Genomic DNA, 19,574 nt, shown 5'->3' on the forward strand with positions numbered 1-19,574 from the left:
TGAGAAGAAAGATATGGGCTGAGTCCCAAGGATCAACATTTCTAAGACATGGAGTGAGAGAGAGAATAATTGGAGAAAAACTTGAGGAATATTAGAGAGTTAGGAAGAAAATCTGGATAAATATTTTTTAATTGGGGTATTGTTGCTTTACAAGTTTCTGCTGTACAACAGAGCAAATCAGCTATATGCATCCATGTATTCCGTCCCTCTTAGACCTCTCTCCAACCCATCCCACCCATCTAGGTCCTCACAGAACACTGAGCTGAGCCCCCTGTGCTACAGAGAAGGTTCCCAATAGTTATTTATTTAACACATGATAGTGTATATATTTCAATCCTAATTTCCCAATTCATTCCACTCTCCTTCCCCCGACTCTGTGTCCACACGTCTGTTCTCTATATCTGCATCACTATTCCTGCCCAGCAAGTAGGTTCATCTGTACCATTTTCTAGATTCCACATATATGAGTTAATATACAATGTTTTCCTCTCTCTGACTTACTTCACTCTGTGTGACAGAGCCTAGGTCCATTCACTTCTCTAGAAATTATCCAATTTCAGTCCTCTTTATGACTGAGAATATTCCATTGTATAAAAGTACCACATTTTCTTTATCCATTCATAGGTTAATGAATGTTTAGGCTGCTTCCATGTCCTGGTTACTGTAAATAGTGCTGCAGTGAACATTGAAGTGCATGTGTCTTTTTTAATTACAGTTTTCTCAGGGTATATGCCCAGTAGAGGGATTTCTAGATCATATGGTTCTATTTTTAGTTTTTTAAAGTAATCTCTATACTGTTCTCCATAGTGGCTGTAACAGTTCACATCCCCATCACAGTACGAGATGGTGCCTTTTTCTCCACACCCTCTCCAGCATTTAGTCTTTGCAGATTTTTTGATGATGGTCATTCTGACCAGAGTGAGGTGACACCTCATTGAAGTTTTAGTCTGCATTTCTCTAACAGTTAGTAATATTGAACATCCTTTCATGTGCCTCTTGGTCATTTGTATGTCTTCTTTGGAGAATTGTCTGTTTAGGTCTTCTGCCCATTTGTTGATTGGGTTTTTGCTTTTATGCTGTTAAATATCATGAGCTGTTTGTGTATTTTGGAGATTAATCCCAGTTGCTTCATTTGCAAACATTTTCTTCCATTCTGAAGGTGGTCTTTTCATCTCATTTATGGTTTTCTTTCTTGTACAAAACCTTTTGTGCTGTGCTCAGTTGCTTCACTGATGTCTGACTCTTTGTGACCCCATCGACATTATCCCACTAGGTTTCTCTGTCCATGGGATATTCCCAGCAAGAATACTGGAGTGGGTTGCCATGCCTTCGTCCAGAGGATCTTCCCAACCCAGAGATCAAACCCACATCTCCTGTGTCTCCTGCATTGCAGGCAGATTCTTTACCACTAAGCCAGCTGGGGAAGCCTGTGCAAGACCTTTTAAATGTAATTAAATCCATTTTTTTACTTTTGTTTTTATTTTTATTACTCTAGGAAGTGGGTCAAAAAAGATCTTGCTGTGATTTATGTCAGAGTGTTCTTCCTGTTTTCCTCTAAAGTTTCATAGTGTTTGGTGTTACATTTAGGTCTTTAATCCATTTTGGGTTTATTTTTGTGTATGGAGTTAAGGAGTGTTCTGATTTCATTCTTTTACATGTAGATGTTCAGAGTTCCCAGCACTGGATAAAATTTTATCACAAAATCCACAAGAAGGAAAAATGTCAAGAAGAAAATGAAACAGAGATATTAGGCAAGATAGGCCTTAACAGTGTCCACTGGACATCACTGAAATAGGAATGCAGTGGAATGACAAATAAACAGTGAGGATAGGGAAATAATGAATGTGGATCAACCCTAGAAGAAAAAAAAGATGTCAAAAAAAATGGAGAAAAGAATGACATCCAGAACTTAACGAGTTGGTAAAGACAGAATTGTAATTTTTAGCAACCAGAACATATTTGTATAAATGGGGGTGGGGGGAGCAATTTTAAAAGTTGTTTAAAAAGAAAATTTTAAATATATAGTGATAGGTGTGTGTGTGTTAGTCGTTCAGTCATGTCCAACTCTGTGCAACCTCATGGATTCTTGCCTGCCAGGCTCCTCTGTCCATGGAGGCAAGAATACTGGAGTGGGTTGCTATTCCGTTCTCCAAGAGATCTTACAGACCCAGAGACTGAATCTGGGTCTCCTGCATTGCAGGCAGATTCTTTACCGTCTGAGCCACTAAGGAAGTCCCATAGTAATAGGAGCTATCTGAAAGAGCAAGTATTCCTCCATACAAATTATGAATCAAAGCAATATAAAATGGTTTCAAGTAGCAAGTTATTTTCACCCCTACCCACCATTTGCCTCATTCCATCCCAAGTCTTACAAGTCTTACAAGAAGGAAACCATTTTTCTTATTCTATAGTTTTTTTTATATACAATCAATTATAAAGATCTATTTTTCCATTTATTGCACAAAATGTAGTATGCTGCATACAATGTTTTGGACATTGCCAAATTGTTTTCCAAATGTGGATATATAAATTTGCACTAAATCAGCAATGTTTGAGAGTGGCTATTATCCTACACTGATCACAACAGAGCCTATCATCAGTTTTTTGGGCGTTAGCCAGTCTGATCATGGTACCAAGCAGTCGGGCTCATTACCCACTGTGCAGCCTATTACAAGAAAAGACTTTACTGCAAGGGAGCCAAGCAAAGGTGCAACCGCAAAAATGATAGAATGATCTTGGTTCCTTTCCAAAGCAAACAATTCAACATCACAGTAATTCAAGTCTACACCCCAACCACTGATGCCAAAGAAGCTAACGTTGACCTATTCTGTGAAGACCTACAAAACCTTCTAGAACTAACAGCAAAAAAAAAATGTCCTTTTCATCACAGGGGATTGGAATGCTGAAGCCAAGAAATACTGAAATAACAGGCAAGTTTGGCCTTGGAGTACAAAATGAAGCAAAGCAAAGGCTAACAGAGTTTGGTCAAGAGAACACACTTGTCATGACAAGCACCCTTTCCCAACAACACAGGAGACTCTACAAATGGACATCACCAGGTGGTCAATGCTAAAATCAGATCTATTATGTTCTTTGCAGCCAAAGATGGAGAACTATCTTTTACTTGTCAGTAAAAACAAGACCGGGAGCTGACTGTGGCTCAGATCATGAACTCCTTATTGCAAAATTCAGGCTTAAATTGAAGAAAGTAGGAAAAACTTCTAGGCTATTCAGGTATGACCTAAATCAATCCCTTGTGATTACATAGTAGAGGTGATTAATGTATTCAAGAGATTAGACCTGATAGAAGGAGTACCTGAAGAACTATAATGGAGGTTCATAGCATTGTACAGGAGGCAGTGATGAAAACCGTCCCCCCAAAAAAGAAATGTCAGAAGGCAAAGTGGTTGTCTGAGGAAGCTTTACAGGTAGCTGAGGTCAAAGAGAAGTAAAAGGCAAAGGAGAAAGGGAAATATATATTCAACTGAATGCTGAGTTCCAGAGAACAGCAAGGAGAGATAAGAAGGCTTTCTTAAATGCAAAGAAATAGAGGAAAATCACAGAATGGGAAAGACTACAGATTTCTTCAAGAAAATTGGAGATATCAAGGAAACATTTCATGCAAGGATGGACACGATAAAGCACAGAAACAGTAAGGACCTAACACAAGAGGAAGAGATTAAGAAGAAGTGGCAAGAATGCACAGAAGAACTATACCAAAAAGGTCTTAATGACTGGGATAACCATAATGGTGTGGTCACTCATTTAGAGCCAGACATCGTGCAGTGTGAAGTCAAGTGGGCCTTAAAAAGCATTAGTACAAACAAAGTTAGTGGAGGTGATGAAATTTCACCTGAGCTATTTAAAATTCTAAAAGATGATGGTGTTAAAATGCTGCACTTAGTACGTCAACAAATTTGGAAAACTTAGCAGTGGCCACAGGACTGGAAAAATTCAGCTTTCATCCCAATCTCAAAGAAGGGTAATGCCAAAAAAATGTTCAAACTACCATACAACTGTGCTCACTTCACATGCTAGTAAGGTTATGCTCAAAATCCTTCCAGTTAGGCTTTAGCAGTATGTGAACCTAGAACTTCCAGATGTACAAGCCGGGTTTCAAAGAGGCAGAGGAATCAGAGATCAAATCGCTAACATTTGTTGAATCATGGAGAAAGCAAGGGAGTTCCAGAAAAACATCTTCTTCTGCTTCATTGACTACACTAAAGCTTTTGACTGTGTGGATCATGACAAACTTTGGAAAATTCTTCAAGAGATGGGACTACCAGATTGCCTTACCTGCCTCCTGAGAAACCTGTATGCAGATCAAGAAGCAACAAGTTCTGTTGGACTGTATGCAGTCCAAGAATCAGACATGGAACAATGGACTGGTTCAAAATTGGGAAAGGAGTGCATCAAGGCTGTATATTGTCACCCTGCTTATTTAACTTATATGCAGAGTACATCATGTGAAATACTGGGCTGGATGAAACAAGCTGGAGTCAAGACTGCTGGAGAAATATCAACAACCTCAGATATGCAGATGATACCACACTAATGGCAGAAAGTGAAGAGGAACTAGAGCCTCTTGGTGAAGGTGAAAGAGGAGAGTGAAAAAGCTGCTAAAGACTCAACATTCAAAAAACCAAGATCATGGCATCCAGTCCCATCATTTCATGGCAAATAGAAGTGGAAACAGTGACAGACTTTATTTTCTTGGGCTCCAAAATCACTGCAGAAAGTGACTGCAGCCATGAATTTAAAAGACGCTTGCTCCTTGGAAGGAAACCTATGACAAACCTAGACAGTGTATTAAAAAGCAGAGACATCACTTTGCTAACAAAGGTCCATATAGTCAAAGCTACTGTTTTTCCAGTAGTCATGTAAGTATGTGAGAGTTGGACCACAAAGAAGGCTGAGCACTGATGCTTTCCAACTGTGGTGGTGGAGAAGTCCTTTGGACTACAAGGAAATCGAACCAATCAATCCTAAAGGAAGTCAACTCTGAATAGTCATTGGAAGGACTGATGCTTAAGCTCCAATACTTGATGCAAAGTGCCAACTCTCACTGCAAAAGACCCTGATGCTTGGAAAGACTGAAGGCAAAAGAAGGAGGTGGCAGAGTCTAGAAAAGGACTCTGATAAGGCCATAGTTCCTACATCTGAAGCAGCCCGTGTCCCGGCACACTTGGCGCTGCCAAGGTCCCGGCAACCCAAGAAGCTGCACCACCTTCATGCTCAGTCATCACTGGGGCAGAGCTGCCACAGGCTAGAAAAAGCCCTAGTAGCACCATATCTCCAGTGACAATAGCTGCCAGTGCTCCTGCATAGCCAGCATTGCCAGGGTCCCCATGATCTAAGCAACTGCACCACTTCCATGCATGCTCTTCACTGGGACAGAGCTGCCAGAGGCTAGAAAAAGTCCTACATCTGTGCACATAGGGTCACTTTGATCATATCCAACTCTGAGATCCTGTGGACTGTGGCCTGCCAAGCTTCTCTGTCTGGGGGATTCTCCAGGCAGGAATACTGGAGTGGGTTGCCATGCCCTTCTAAGAGCATGATATTTCCTGCTGCCCTAACCACTGGCTCCTCTGAGTACCTGGTGATGCCAGGGCCACTGCCACCCAAGCATCTGTGCCACCTCCACACCTGGCCCCCACTGTGTCAGACCCAAGTCCTCCAGAGCAGCCTCAGCAGCAAACTCCAGTGGACGATCCACAGGCAGAGGTGAAGATAAAACCACAAGTGAAACCCAGGGGCAGTGTGGCTAAGGAAGAAGACGCAAAACCTTCCCACCAGCTGTACAAGCTGCAGATTAAATCCGCCTGATCAACCAGGCAGACTCTGTCACTATGGAATGTATAAAAGGACAATGAGAGCTCTCACAAAAGAAAACGCACTAGTTCTGACAGCTGTGAAAATTGGAGACAAGAACACATGGGAGCAGGACCAGATTAGAGACTGAGCTGCCCCCACAGCAGGTCCAGAGACCAGCCCAGTTACTGGAGGGCATCCTAGAGAGTCAAGGTGGACTGTGACTCCCAGCGAGGGAAAGGATGCTGACAGCAGACTCAAGAAAAACATTTATTATTCTTCTATTTTGACTTGTTCTGTGGTTGCTTCTGGATATTTTTTTCTTTTTTCCCTTTCCCTTTTTTCCCCCTCTGTTGTTGTAGTTGTCAATTTCATTAGTACTATTAAATCTATTTAAGCTTTTGAGAATTTTTTTAATCACACTTTTTATTTCTGTTATATACTTCTGCCTCTATGTTAGCCTTATAAGATTCTGTGAGGTTTTCTTTTTTTTCTCTTCTCTTTTAAATTTTAATTTTAAATTTAAATTTTTTAATCTTTTAGATTTATTATTATTTTTCCTACATTTATTCCCTTATTTGCTTTTCCTACTGTTCTTTTCTCATTGCAGTTAACCTTTAATATATATAAATCTTCTTTATCTACCTCTATTTAACTTTACACTTCTTTCTTTTTCTCACTATATTTTCATTATTTTCATTGCTTTATTCCCCAGTTGGCACCTTGCTTTAGTTTTGTTTTTCAGTTTGTGCTTTAGTTAGTTTTGCTCTTAACTGATGGATATCATTTTAGATTTCCTTTGTTCACCGGGTCAATCAATTGTACTTTTTTTTTTCTTTTGGACTGTTTTGCTTTTGCTTATGGGTATATATGTATGTGTGTATATTCCATTATTTTAGCTATTGTTTGCTTGATTTTGCAATTGCCACTTGTCTAGGGTGTGACTTTTGTTTCTCATTTTGGGGTATTTGTTTTAATCCCATTTAATGCCATAACAAACCACCTGTGGAATCTCCATTCCCAGCCAGAGATCAGGCCCTGAGCCTTTGGAGTGAAAGCACTGACTCCAAGACCCTAAGCTACCTAAGAACTCCTAACACTAGGGAGTATCAAATAGTAAGAACTCCCACAAAGGCAACCACTTTTATACAAGACCCAGCATAGCCCACCTGCCAGTAGCACCCTGTGCAGGACACCTCATCAGAACAAGAAACAAGACAAAAACACAAACCCAATCATCAGCAGACAGGGTTACCACCTCATTCAGTCCTGCCCATAAGAGGAAAAAGAAAAAAAAAAAAACAACTCACTTCCTCCCACCAGAGCACAAGTACAAATCACACCCTACATGAAATTTACACAAACCACTGGACCAAACTTACAGGGGCAGAAACCAAAAAGAAGAAAGAATTCAAACTCAAAGCCTGGGAAAAGGAGACCTCAAACACAATAAGTTAAAAAATATATATTGAAAAGGCAGAGAAATACTGCACAATGAAGGAACAACCTAAAAGCATACAAGTCCAAGTAAATGAAGAAGAAATAGGCAAACTACCTGAAAAAGAATTCAGAATAATAGTCAAGATGATCCAAAACCTCAAAAATACAATGGAGAAAATGCAAGAATCAATTAACAAAGACCTAGAAGAAATAAGGAATGAACATACAGAGACAAACAGCACAATTTTTGAAATTAATAATACTCAGGAAGGAATCAATACCAGAGAACAATACAGAGGTTACTTTAAAAACTAAAAATAGAGCTACCATGTGATGCAATTTTAAAGGGATTTTTTAAAAAATTTGCTTTCTGATGTTTCATTGTGAGTGCAAAGAAATAGAACCAATTTCTGTATGTTAATCTTATATCCTGCTACCTTGCTGAAATTGTTCATCAGTTCTAGTAGTTTTTCTGTGGAGTCTTTAGGGTTTTCTATATATAGTATTCTGTCATCTGCATATCCTTCATGGCAAATAGATGGGGAAACAGTGGAAACAGTGGCTGACTATTTTTCTGGGCTCCAAAGTCACTGCAGATGGTGATTGCAGCCATGAAATTAAAAGACGCTTGCTCCTTGGAAGGAAAGTTATGATCAGCCTAGACAGCATATTAAAAAGCAGAGACATTACTTTGCCAACAAAGGTCCATCTAGTCAAGGCTATGGTTTTTCCAGTGGTCATGTATGGATGTGAGAGTTGGACTTAAAGAAAGCTGAGCACCGAAGAATTGATGCTTTTGAACTCTGGTGCTGGAGAAGACTCTTGAGAGTCCCTTGGACTGCAAGGAGATCCAACCAGTCCATCCTAAAGGAGATCAGTCCTGGGTGTTCATTGGAAGGACTGATGCTGAAGCTGAAACTCCAATACTTTGGCCACCTCATGCGAAGAGCTGACTCATTGAAAAAGACCCTGATGCTGGGAGGGATTGGGGGCAAGAGGAGAAGGGGACGACAGAGGATGAGATGATTGGATGGCATCACTGACACAATGGACATGGGTTTGGGTGAACTCCAGGAGTTGGTGATGGACAGGGAGGCCTGGCGTGCTGCAGTTCATGGGGTCGCAAAGAGTCAAACACGACTGAGCCACTTAACTAAACTGAACTGATCTGAACATCTGCATATAATGACAATTTTACCTCTTCCCTTCCAATTTGGATACATGTTATTTCCTTTTCTTTTCTGATTGCTATGACTAGGGTTTCTAATACTATATTGAACAGAAGTGGTGAGAGTGAACATCCTTCTTCCAGATTTTAGAATGACCTTCTGCTTTTCACTGTTGAGTATTGTCTGTGAGTTTGTCGTAGATTGTTTTCATTATGTTGAAATATATTCCCTCTATACTCACTTTATAAAAAGTTTTTATCATAAATAAATACTGAATTTGGTCCAGTGCTTTTTCTGCATCCATTCAGATGATTATGTGGTTTTTGTCTTATTTGTTGATGAGGTGTATCAATGTTGATTGATTTGCAATGTTGAACATCCTTGTCAACATTGGGGTGAATCCCACTTGGTCATGGTGTATGATTTTTCTTTTTAATGTGTTGTGTTTGGTTTGCTAGTATTTTGTTCAAATATGTCTTTTGGGAGTGTCCGCTCCTCTTCAATCTTTTTTTTTTTTTCGTTTATTTTTATTAGTTGGAGGCTAATTACTTCACAACATTGCAGTGGGTTTTGTCATACATTGACATGAATCAGCCATGGAGTTACATGTATTCCCCATCCCGATCCCCCCTCCCACCTCCCTCTTCAATCTTATGGAAGAGTTTGAGAAGGATAAGTAAAACCTCTTCCTTGTATGCTTGATAGAATTCCATAGTGAAGCCACCTAGTCCTAGAATTTTGTTTGCAGGGAATTTTTTTTTTACTAAAAATTATACTTCACTTCTAGGTCTGTTCAAATTATCTATTTCTTCTTGGTTCAGTTTTGGTACACTGTATGTTTCTAGAAACTTTCCCATTTCTTCCAAGTTGTCGACTTCATTGGCATGTAATTGTTCATAGTATTCTCTTATGGTTTTGTGTTTCTGTGGGATCAGTTGTTATTTCTCCTTTGTCACTTCTTATTTTGTTTACTTGGGTCCTCCCTCTTTTTTCTTGGTAAGCCTGGCTATAAGTTTGTCAATTTCATTTACCTTTTCATAAAACAAGCTCTTGGTTTTATCATGTCTCAGGCTGGGGAGTGCATCAAAGTGGCCAGAAACATTTGTGCTGGTCTCTCTGCACTCCTGCTGCATTTTGGCTATTGCATTCTCCTTTGAGCCTCTGAAGCTCTCTTCCTGTCCTGGCTGATCTTCCACTCAGTAAAGTTTGTTCAAATGGTGAGAGACTCTTTCCTCTTTCACAACTCCCTCCCAAGGGTGCAGATCCTATCTCAATTCCTGTTTTATTTTTCCTTCATCCTACCCAGTTATGTGGTGGTCTTTCTTGCAGATTTGTTTGTATGGGCTCTTCTGCCAGTGTTCAGAATGTACATTGTTAGAAATGTTCTACAAGTACGGCGTATTTGATGTATGTAGGAGAAGGTGAACTTCATTTCCTTCTATTCTGCCATCTTGATCTAAGTCTTTATTTTATTTTTTGCATTTTATTAATTTTTTTAAATTTAGTTTTAATTGGAAGATAGTCACTTTACAATATTATGTTGGTTTCTGCTATACAACGTGAATCAGTCATAAGTATACATATATCTCCTTCCTCTTGAACCTCACTATCCCCACCCCATCCTACCCCTCTAGGTTGTCAGTAGCACCAGGCTGAGTTCCCTGTGTTACACAGCAACTTCCCTAGCTATATATTTTACATATGTCTGCCTAGGTCTTAAAGGTTTACAAACTTCTTTCTCAATTTCTATTTTAGATTTTCTGTACTTTCTGAGTGGTGAAAGTTTTGAACCCATGTGTAAACCCAGTTTATTTTGTATTTCTAGAGGATTTTATTTCTGCCCATGACCTGGACATTTTAAACTCTGAGCTATAATTCCTCTTCAAATTTTCTGCTGTGTTCAAGTCCAAAGGCTTTTATTATTTAGTGTACTTTATTTCAACTTGAAGAATTTCCTTTAACATTTCTAGTAATGATAAATTAGTTCAGCTTTTGTTTTTCTGAGAATGTCTTTATCTCCCTTTCATTTTAGGACAGATTTGCCCAATATAGTATTCTTGGTTGGCAGGTTTTTCTTTTTCTTCTTTCAAGACTTCTCTTTAACGTTTGACAATTTGATTATAATGTATCTTGGTCTGGATCTCTTTGGTTTATCTTTTTGGCTTTCTTTCAGCTTCCTTGATTTAGTTTTCCTTCCTCCAGTTTGGGACATCCTCAGACTTTTTTTTTTTCTTTCTTTTCTTTTCTTTTTTTGAAATTGTTTATTTTCCAACATCCTTATTCCATTTTCTATTAAAGAGACTATGGGAGAATAGCTTCAGTGGTAGTTCCTACCCATTCAGTGACCTGAGCATTGGGAGTTGCAGACCGGTCTGCAATGCAGGCTGAGTGTCCCAGTTTTCAATAGGAAGCTTCTGAGTAAGCATAGAGGGCACCTTCAGACTAGTCTGCAACCTAGGGCTGAGTAGCAATAAATTTGGAAGCTGAAGCAATCCATTCGTCTTGAAATTTCTCCATGCTTACATCCATTTCAGAAGTGTCCTGCTTTTGCTTTTCAAAATTTTGAAAAGTAGAGATCAGACATGATCTTCATGCCTTCAAGTTTTCATAGGAGATGATACGTGCATGCACAGAACTTCCTGGGACAGCATCCACAGAGTGAACTCCCTTGTTACATAGATGGTAATATCTGCAGAGTGGGAAGGAGAGTCTGTGTTACACAGAGCAATAGTAAGTAGGCTAACATGAGATACCTCTGGAGAAGCTGGTGGTAAGCCCTGGGATTAGCAACCACCAGAAGTCATAGCTCCTTGCAGGCTGCCTGAATCTGGTTAGGGAATGTTCCAGGAGTGAAACAGCCAGCAATAGGAGTGGATGCAGTGGCAGCAACTTTACCACATCTTGCTGACCAGTATTCCTGGAGGATATGACTCTGATATCAGCCAGGTTTTCAAGGCAACAGTGGCATGAGCTGTCAGCAGAAACGTCTCCCAGGTTCTCTTCAGATTTATGATGTAGATGTTACCACTTTTTCTTTGTAGATTAACTGTTCCATTTGAAAGTTAAGGTTGATGCCACCTAAGTAGGTTCCTGCTGCAAGGAATTTGAGGTCATACACCTCTTTCATTTGCTGGGCATCAAAGGCTCCAGACGTAGTGGAGGTTTTCCTTTAATTTATGACAAGAACTCAGAACAATGCACCCCTCTCTGGGTAGCAAAGAATGGCCAACCATTATTCCTCTGAGTGAACTTTCTGTCCCTTTCTTTCTCTCTTAGCTTTTTCAGACTCCCATAATACAGACATTGGTACACTAGATTGTAACCCGTAAGTTCCTTAAACTACCTTCTCTCTTTTTTATTCTTTTTTAAACATTTTGCTCTTCTTGATTGAATGATTTCCTTTTCCTGTCTTTGAATTAACTGATACTTTTTTCCACTCGATCTAGTCTGCTGTTTATTTTCTCTATTGAAATATTCAGTTCAGTTGTTGTATTCTTCACCACTATAAAGAGATTTTTGCTTAGTTGTTGTTATTGTTGTTCAGTTGCTAAGTCATGTCTGACTCTTTGAGATGCCATGGACTGCAGCATGCCAGGCTTCCCTGTTCTTTACTGTCTCCTGGAGTTTGTTCAAACTCATGTCCGTTGAGTTGGTGATGCCATCCAACCTTCCGATCCTTTGTTTCCTCCTTCTCCTCCTGCCTTCAATCTTCCCCAGCATCAGGGTCTTTTCCAATGAATCAGCTCTTCACATCAGGTGGCCAAAGTATTGGAGATTCAGCTTCAGCATCAGTCGCTCCAATGAATATTTGGGATTGATTTTATATTTTACAGTGCTTTTACATATTTTTTCCTCTTTGTTGAAATTCTCACTTTCTTCAAACATTGCTCTCCTGACCTCTTTGGGCATCTTTATGACCACAATTTTGAATTCTCTGTCACATAAACTATTTATCTCCATCCCATTAGGGTCAGTTTTCTGGATATTTATCTTATTCTTTTGTTTGTTCTTTTATTTCTCTCTTCATTTTCCTCGAATGTTCATATTGGTTTTTATACTTTAAATAAAACAGCCATCTCTCCTAGTCTTGACAGACTGGCCTCATGTAGGAGATGATTCTTGCCCATCAGCCTGATTAAAGATTCTTAAGTGCCTCTCAAATCTTTCTTTTTGTCCAAATTGCCATCTTTGTTCTTAGTGGCCCCTGGGAGATTATGCTTTGCCAAGTTTCATCGGTGCCCTGAAGGAAAGGAAATGTGGACATGCTTCTAGAAAACTACTAAATTGCCTGCCCTGTCAGCTCCTAGATGAAACCTAATTGAAAGCCCAAACTTCAGGCAACAGCTGGGAAAGATGTGGCATTGTATACACTGTGTTCCTAAAATTCTGCTAATTTCCTGCACAGTCACCTCCCAGGTGCAGACTAGGTAGAAACATGATTCTCAGGCAGTAGCTTGAAAAATATTCAGTTTAACCCTTTCCAGGAAGAATCTGAAGTACTTTCACCTGCTCCTTCTACAGTGAGCCTGGTGAGCAAGTGTTTATAACCAGAGCAAGTGTTTACACATCAGTTTAGAATGACTTCTTTGCCTCATATGGTCCTGGGGACACACAAATGCCAAGCTCCTTTCAGTCTCATAGCTGGGTGATTTGGGAGCTGGATTTTCATTTGGAAGCCATAGAAGTTGGGACATTAGGTGTGTGGTCCAAAATCTTCACACCTCAGGAAGAAATTGGGATTTGGAGTACATCCAAGTTGTAATCCAGGGATGGAGTTTATTTCATTAATGTGACTCAGCTTTTCCAACCTATTGTGTTGTGAGTATTTCCTGTCACTCAGAGTATAAGAATCTCTCAACTATGTAGCTGTTTATTCAGTGCATCTGTGAAGAGAGAGAAAGTCAGAATCCTCCTATTTCTTTCTGACATCACTTTCTGTCACCATCTTTCTGACATCACTTCAACATTTTATATTTTTAAAAGTCATTTCCTTTCCTGTGATGTCTTTTCATATTCTTTATACATTTTAAATTATTGACATTTCTATTTCTTTTGTTTCCTCATATGTTATTAATCTCTGTAATATGAGTTCCAAATATATTTTATTTGCCTCTTGACTTTGCTTACATTGTTTTGTCCCGCAGAAACTTCTAAGTAGGTAAATATATATCAATTTTCTTTCATGGCCACTTGAATATGTCATTGGTACAGTAAAACTCTTTAGCTAAAATCAGTAGAAACATACCTGTAGTCAAACAAATTTAGGTTTATTTATCTTGCTGCAGCAAAGGGAAATGCACAACAGAAGAATTGAAGGGCTCTAAGTAAGAGGGGAAGGGATTGTTACAGGATTTGAGTTTCTGCTGGAGATTAGAAAGAAATAGAGATTAGAAGCTGCAGGAACTAGGAGAAATCTTGTATTTTCAAACAGAGGTAAGAAGATTAAAGCAAGATAACAGATGTCATTGTCAAAATAAAAGCACCAGTTACATATGCTAGTCAGAGAGAAAGTTGTTCAGTTATTTTTGTGATTGGAGACTATATCCTTGTCTCTGTCTTATTTCAGACATAGTCATGGAGCGGCAATTCTATCTTGTTCCACAACAGTTAAGGAGTTGCCTTGTCTAATTGTTATTTATGATCTATGAGAATTGTTTATGTTGTGCCTAGGATATTGTGTATCCAACATAGATTTCTTTTTAGATGAGTCATGTAAATAAATTAGCCATTTATTTTCATTTTTGAGTGTTTTTAAGAAGAACGACTATTAAATTTTATCAAATGATTTTTCAGTATCCATGGAGAAGGTCTTACTATTTTCTCCTTATATCTGTTAATAGGATAAATTGTATATATATATATGTATATATATACATATATATACATATCTTCTAATATTAATTCATTATTGCATCCTAGAGTAAACTCTAGTTGCTCAAAAGGCATCAGGTTTCAGGAGGCTGCTGGATTTTATGTGTTTTTTTAGGAGTTTACATTAATATTCAGAAGTGAGATTAAAACTTTTATATCCAGCAAAAATATCCTTTAAAACTGAAGGTATTTTTATTGGTAATATCCCCCAAACTGGAAACAATCCAAATGTCCCTTCATAGGTGAATGGATAAACAAATTGTGATATAAGAATGCAATGGAATACTACCCAGCAGTACAATGAACTAACTACTGATGCATACAACAATATGGATGAATCTCAAAACAATTATGCCAAGTGAAAGAAGTTGGATTAAAGATATATATACTATATGATTCCTTTTACATGAAGCTCTTTTTAAACTTTAATTCATAGTGACAGAAAGTACATCAGTCATTATCTGAAGAGTAGGGGGTAAGGAGGAATGGGAGGCAGGGATTACAAAGGGATACAAAAAATTGTTGAGGTGTTGGATACACTGACTATCTTGACTATGGTGATGGTTTCACAGTTTGTATATTTATCAAAGTTATCACATTGTTTAATATGTGCAATGTATTTTACATCAATTATACATTAACAAAACTGATAACAGAATATGGTGGTGAGTGGTAACAGAATAAAACCTTTTTCAGAGAAAACAATATATGATTTCTTACTACCTGCACACTCTTGCTATAGGAAATACTAAAGCATTTACAGAGTAGGAAATGGCAACTGACTCCAATATTCTTGCCTGGAAAATCCCATGGACAGAGGAGCCTGGCGGGCTACAGTCCACGAGGTCGCAAGAGTCAGACACGACTGAACGACTAAGCACAAAGCATTTACACTTCAAGAATACAAAAACTGATCCATGACAAAAGGCATTCAACTTAAAAAAAGGAATGAAAATGAAAAGAAAATAAAAGTTATAAACATATTAATAAATGTCAGTGTACATTGATTTTTAAAATAATATTAATAAGAATTATAATAGAATTGATACATATGGCAATGCCCAGATACAAGTTCCAAATGTTGTAAATGAAGTTAAAATGTTCTTATTTGTATAGTCTAGAAGTAAACTAGGTGATTCATTTTTCTTTTGATTTATTAATTTGACTATGTTGTAATATATGACTTTATGTTATAATAATGTGACTACTTTATGCTATAATATTAAACAAAACTTTAAGGCAATGACTATTAGAAGAATGTAACTACATGGTTTTCATCAGAAAAAACATAGTTTTAAATTTTAGGTGTTTAAGAATACAGCCTCAAAATTTATAAAACATAAAAAAGAAGTGGAATTCAAGGAGAAACTGATACTTATATGATTACAGTAGTTAATTTTAACATACTTCTTTCTTACCATGATAGAACAAAGACATTAAAAATAATTTATATAGACTATTTTAAAAGAAAAATTAACAGGCTTAATCTAAAGAAATATATAAACATTGTACCCAACAAATGAAAAATAATGCTATTTTTTCATTCAAAGAATATTTATTTAGATGAACTGATTATATGTTAGATTAAAACAAGACTCAATAAATTTTGAACATTTTTAAAGACATGTGAATGTATATTTATAAAAGATATCATTCGTACAACATAATATTGGTAAATACCAGGAAAAAAATAAAAGGAGAATCAGCCTTAATTATAAAACAAGATGGAATGCTGGCCTAAAAGCATCACAGATGACAAAAGGGGCACTAATGCTAAGAGGTAACATTTATAAGAGAAATGGAAAAGTTACAAATATTTTTTGCACCAAATGACACAGAAACAACCTCCCTAAAACAGAAACTATAGGAGATCTGAAAAGAAAAACAAGTAATATTGGATGGGTGAAAAGGTTCATTGGGCTACTAAGATGGCTCTAGTAGTGCTTAGTTGTCTTTAACTTCATTCAAAAAACTTTTATTAGATTGTACTGTGACAGCTATCATATCAGTGTGCATTTTATTTTTTTAATTTATTTATTTATTTTAATTGGAGGCTAATTTCTTTACAATATTGTGGTGGTTTTGCCATACATTGACATGAATCAGCCATGGGTGTATATGTGTCCCACCATCCTGACCCCCTCTCTCACCCCATCCCTCTGGGTTGTCCCAGAGCACCAGCTTTGGGTGCCCTGCCTCATGCATTGAATTTTCACTGGTTATCAGTTTTACATATGGTAATATACATATTTCAATGCTATTCTCTCATATCGTCCCACCCTCGCCTTCTCCCACAGAGTCCAAAAGTCTGTTCTTTACATCTGTGTCTCTTTTGCTGTCTTGCATATAGGGTTGGCATTACCATCTTTCTAAATTCCATATATATGCATTAATACACTGTATTGATGTTTCTCTTTCTGGCTTACTTCACTCTGTATAATAGGCTCCAGTTTCATCCACTTTATTAGAACTGACTCAAATGTGTTCTTTTTTATAGCTGAGTAATATTCCATCATGTATATGTACCACAACTTCCTTATCCATTTGTCTGCTGATGGACAGCTAGGTTGCTTCCATGTCCTAGGTATTGGAAACAGTGCTGCAATGAACTTTGAGGTACATGTGTCTCTTTCAATTCTAGTTTCCTCAGTGTGTATGCCCAGCGTGGGATTGCTGGATCATATGGCACTTCTATTTCCGGTTTTTTAAGGAATCTCCACACTGTTCTCCATAGCAGCTGTGCTAATTTGCATATCCACCAACAGTGTAAGAGAGTTCCCTTTTATCCACACCCTCTCCAATATTTATTGCTTGTAGACTTTGTGATGGCAGCCATTTTGGCTAGCCTGAGATGGTACCTCATTGTGGTTTTGATTTGCATTTCTCTGAGAGTTCCAACACACTCTAGATAATGACTGATGTTGAACATCTTTTCATGTGTTTGTTAGCCATTGTATGTCTTCTTTGGAGAAATGTCTGTTTAATTTTTTGGCCCATTTTTTGATTGGGTCGTTTATTTTTCTGGTATTGAGCTGCGTGAGTTGCTTGTATTTTAGAGATTAATTCTTTGTCAGTTGCTTCATTTGCTACTTTTTTCTCCAATTCTGAAGGCTGCTTTTTAACCTTGCTTATAGTTTCCTTCATTATGCAAAAGATTTTAAGTTTAATTAGGTCCCATTTGTTTATTTTTATTTTTATTTCCATTACTCTGGCAGGTGGATCATAAAGGATCTTGCTGTGATTTATGTCAGAGAGTGTTTTGCCTATGTTTTCCTCTAAGAGTTTTATAATTTCTGGTCTTGCATGTAGATCTTTAATACATTTTGAGTTTATTTTTGTGTATGGTGTAAGAAAGTGTTCTAGTTTCATTCTTTTACAGGTGGTTGACCAGTTTTCCCAGCACCAGTTGTTAAAGAGATTGTCTTTCCGCCATTGCACATTTTTGCCTCCTTTGTCAAAGATGAGGTGTCCATAGGTGCGTGGGCTTATCTCTAGACTTTTCTTTTTTTTTTTTTTTTAGTTGGAGGCTAATTACTTCACAACATTTCAGTGGGTTTTGTCATACATTGACATGAATCAGCCATAGATTTACACGTATTCCCCATCCCGATCCCCCCTCCCACCTCCCTCTCCACCCGATTCCTCTGGTCTTCCCAGTGCACCAGGCCCGAGCACTTGTCTCATGCATCCCACCTGGGCTGGTGATCTGTTTCACCATAGATAATATACATGCTGTTCTTTCAAAACATCCCACCCTCACCTTCTCCCACAGAGTTCAAAAGTCTGTTCTGTATTTCTGTGTCTTTTTTTCTGTTTTGCATATAGGGTTATCATTACCATCTTTCTAAATTCCATATATATGTGTTAGTATGCTGTAATGTTCTTTATCTTTCTGGCTTACTTCACTCTGTATAAGGGCTCCAGTTTCATCCATCTCATTAGGACTGGTTCAAATTGAAAAAAAAAATTTTTCTTTTTAAATGGCTAGTAATATTCCATGGTGTATATGTACCACAGCTTCCTTATACATTCATCTGCTGATGGGCATCTAGGTTGCTTCCATGTCCTGGCTATTATAAACAGTGCTGCGATGAACATTGGGGTGCACGTGTCTCTTTCAGATCTGGTTTCCTCAGTGTGTATGCCCAGAAGTGGGATTGCTGGGTCATATGGCAGTTCTATTTCCAGTTTTTTAAGAATTTTCCACACTGTTTTCCATAGCGGCTGTACTAGTTTGCATTCCCACCAACAGTGTAAGAGGGTTCCCTTTTCTCCACACCCTCTCCAGCATTTATTGCTTGTAGACTTTTGGATAGCAGCCATCCTGACTGTTGTGTAATGGTACCTCATTGTGGTTTTGATTTGCATTTCTCTGATAATGAGTGATGTTGAGCATCTTTTCATGTGTTTGTTAGCCATCTGTATGTCTTCTTTGGAGAAATGTCTGTTTAGTTCTTTGGCCCATTTTTTGATTGGGTCATTTATTTTTCTGGAATTGAGCTTCAGGAGTTGCTTGTATATTTTTGAGATTAATCCTTTGTCTGTTGCTTCATTTGCTATTATTTCTCCCAATCTGAGGGCTGTCTTTTCACCTTACTTATAGTTTCCTTTGTTGTGCAAAAGCTTTTAAGTTTCATTAGGTCCCATTTGTTTATTTTTGCTTTTATTTCCAATATTCTGGGAGGTGGGTCATAGAGGATCTTGCTGTGATTTATGTCAGAGAGTGTTTTGCTTATGTTCTCCTCTAGGAGTTTTATAGTTTCTGGTCTTACATTTAGATCTTTAATCCATTTTGAGTTTATTTTTGTGTGTGGTGTTAGAAAGTGTTCTAGTTTCATTCTTTTACAAGTGGTTGACCAGCTTTCCCAGCACCACTTGTTAAAGAGGTTGTCTTTTTTCCATTGTATATCCTTGCCTCCTTGTCAAAGATAAGGTGTCCATAGGTTCGTGGATTTATCTCTGGGCTTTCTATTCTGTTCCATTGATCTATATTTCTGTCTTTGTGCCAGTACTATACTGTCTTGATGACTGTGGCTTTGTAGTAGAGTCTGAAGTCAGGCAGGTTGATTCCTCCAGTTCCATTCTTCTTTCTCAAGATTACTTTGGCTATTCGAGGTTTTTTGTATTTCCATACAATCTGTGAAATTATTTGTTCTGGTTCTGTGAAGAATACCGTTGGTAGCTTGATAGGGATTGCATTGAATCTATAGATTGCTTTGGGTAGAATAGCCATTTTGACAATATTGATTCTTCCAATCCATGAACACGGTATATTTCTCC

The 19,574-nt window shown here is 37.9% G+C and overlaps 1 protein-coding gene and 1 pseudogene across 1 annotated transcript in view; one reads left to right on the forward strand and one right to left on the reverse strand.

The window, feature by feature from the left end:
• The window catches only part of LOC122433545 (phospholipid-transporting ATPase ABCA3-like), a 224,824-nt gene that overhangs the window by 158,231 nt on the left and 47,019 nt on the right, over positions 1–19,574 (forward strand). The window lies entirely within an intron of this gene.
• LOC122433520 overlaps positions 10,725–19,574 on the reverse strand; it is a 28,460-nt pseudogene continuing 19,610 nt past the window's right edge.

This window comes from Cervus canadensis, chromosome 32 (genome assembly GCF_019320065.1).
Source record: "Cervus canadensis isolate Bull #8, Minnesota chromosome 32, ASM1932006v1, whole genome shotgun sequence".
In the NCBI taxonomy this organism is placed as follows: domain Eukaryota; kingdom Metazoa; phylum Chordata; class Mammalia; order Artiodactyla; family Cervidae; genus Cervus; species Cervus canadensis.